Source organism: Phalaenopsis equestris, unplaced genomic scaffold, assembly GCF_001263595.1.
Source record: "Phalaenopsis equestris unplaced genomic scaffold, ASM126359v1 Scaffold000956, whole genome shotgun sequence".
NCBI lineage: Eukaryota > Viridiplantae > Streptophyta > Magnoliopsida > Asparagales > Orchidaceae > Phalaenopsis > Phalaenopsis equestris.
In genome coordinates this window covers 25711-28587 of record NW_018165395.1, presented here as the reverse complement: position 1 = coordinate 28587, position 2877 = coordinate 25711, and positions in this window count along the sequence as shown.

Below are 2877 nucleotides of genomic sequence, written 5' to 3'. Positions count from 1 at the left end.
GAAATTAGGGACCAAACTGGATTAGTTAATGTTCTTTATAGCACTCGGAAGAGGGTAGAAAATATGATTGCTCCTATTTGGCACAAAATAGTTTTTAAATATATTTTTCAAATGTTTTCAATTTCTTCACAAGACATACTTTCATTGTAAAGGGGAAGGGTTTTTTCTCATACTTGAACTTTTCGTCAACAAAAACCTTGTTTAATTTCAATAATTTTACTTTTGAAAGTTTAGCATCTAGTTTAACTTAACTGTTGTAGTCATACATTTGCATATTTAGTAGCATTTAACTTGAGTAGTTTAACTTCAAACTTCGTACTTTACTTTCTTTTTATTTTTATTTTAATTTAAGAATAAAATATAAATAGCTAGCTTATATATTTTTTTAGTTTCCCTGTGGGATCGATATCTAGGACTCCATTAGAGCCCTGTATTACTTGACGATGCGTATACTTGCATTATATGTAAAAGGAAATTTGGAGTTTAAAAGAGGATTTAAAGATAAATTATTTTCATTAAAGTTATATTATTGCTTGGGTTACATTGCATATTTATTATTAATTTAATCCCAAGTTTCCGCACATCAACTTTTTTGTGTCGTTGCCAGGGAAGTAATAGAAAGTATTAGTTATTTTTTTTTTTTTTTTAAATATTAAAAAAAGAGTATTTTTAGTTTAGTTTGTTAAATTTTTTTTTTTGACATTTTCATGTTTAAGTGTGTTGCTTATTTTTAATTACTTGTTTTATTTAGTTTATTCCTGGTATAAGATCTAATAGCTTAGTACCTTACGATTCTAAATTAGAAACAGCTGTTAGAAAAATTTGAAAACAACAAAAAGAGAAAAATCATTCTAGCAAAATGGCTTGCAACTCAAGTATGTTGGAAATGAAAATGAATATCATCAGAGACCTTTAAGGGATTATGCTAATCCAACAGCAGATGAAATTCATTTGAGTATAAAAAACCCTGCTATAGCTGCCAATTATTTTGAGCTTAAACCTGCTATTATCCAAATTGTACAAAACAATCTGTTTGGGAGAACACCAACTGAAGATCCCAATTTACACCTTACTAGTTTTATAGAATTGTGTGCTACATTTAAATATGATGGAGTGTCGAATGATGTTGTCAGGCTTAAAATTTTTCCTTTTTCATTGAGGGATAAAACTAAGATGTGGTTAAACTCATTAGCACCGGGATCTATCAGAACTTAGGGAGTTTTTTCACAAAAAAATTTATCTAAATATTTCTCACCTTCAAAACTGCTAAGCTTAGAAATGATATTACATTTTTTTGTCAGTTCTAAGGGGAATCAATTTATGATGCCTGAGAAAGATTTAAAGATCTCCTTAAGAAGTGTCCACACCATACGTTGCCAGATTGGTTAATAATTCAAACTTTTTATAATGGATTGGTTGGATCTCTTAGATTGATAATGGACACAGTTGCTGGTGGATCATTAATGTGAAAACCATTTGAGAAACATATTCATTAATTGAAGAGATGGCTACTAATAATTTTCAATGGCCCTTGGAAAGGGTAAATCCAAAAAGAGAAGCTAGCATTCCTGATTCTGACATAATATTTATATTAGCTTCTCAAATAGCCGCTATATCGAAGAATATAGATCAATATGGAATGAATTATTCTCAGACAGCACCTATGCTTGAGGAGAACTCATTTGGACAAATGAACTCATTTGGACAAATGACTCATTTGGACAAATGATAAAATCTTAATCTTCTTATGAGGCTTTAAATGTAATAAACAATCGTTCTAATAATCCTTATGCCAATTATTATAATCCTGATTGGAAGAATCATCCAGACTTTGGTTGGAGTAAAAATAACTCGAATGCTGCAAATCCACAATGGGGAAACAATGTTGCGAACCCAGTGGGAAGCTCCAACAATCAAGGAAATCAAGCTTATAAAACTTATTAACCCCCATGATTTAATAATTTGCAAAGTAAGGAGAAAAAGTTATCAATGGAAGAATTGATATTGCAAATGGGAAGTCAATTACAGAGTCAAGGAGCTGCAATCAGAAACATAAAAAATCAATTGGGATGTATTGCTACTGCACTTAGCAATAGACCTCCAGGAAAATTGCCTAGTAATGTTGAAGTAAATCCTAAAGATCAGAACAAGGACCAAATTAAAGCTATTCAACTGAGAAGTAAAAAAAAAAAGAAGAAAGAGTTCAACAAGAAGTTGAAATTGAAAAAGATGAGGTGGAAAATGAAAATTCTGGTGAAGATTTTCATTGTGAGTCAAAAAGTCCTATTAAACCAATGAAAATCACAGTACAAAGACCACCACCTCCATTTCCTCAAAGATTGAAGCAAAAGTATAGAGATAATCAATTTTCAAATTTTTTGGAAATTTTGAGGAAATTGACGATAAAAACTCCATTTGTTGAAGCTTTGGAACAAATGCCAAGCTATGTGAAGTTCATGAAGGATATACTTAATAAGAAAAGGAAGTTTGTAGATTTGCACTCTGTGAAGAGCGTAGCGCTATAATTTAGAAGAAGCTTCCTGAAAACTTTAAAGATCTTGGAAGTTTTACAATTCCTTGTGTTATTGGCGAATGATTTTTATGGAAAAGCTTTATGTGATTTAGGAGTCAGTATCAATCTTATGCCATTATCAATTTTCAGAAGGTTAGGCTTAGGAGATATTTCACCTACAACTGTAACTCTTCAGTTAGCTAATCGTTCGATTACTGATCCCAACTTACTATTTATATGCACAATATAACAATGACTTTGATGATATTTTTCACTTATGTTTCCTTACTTTACAATAGAACCAAAAACTTGTTCGTGGAGAAAATAAAGATTTAACTTTTCAATTTATATATATATATATATAT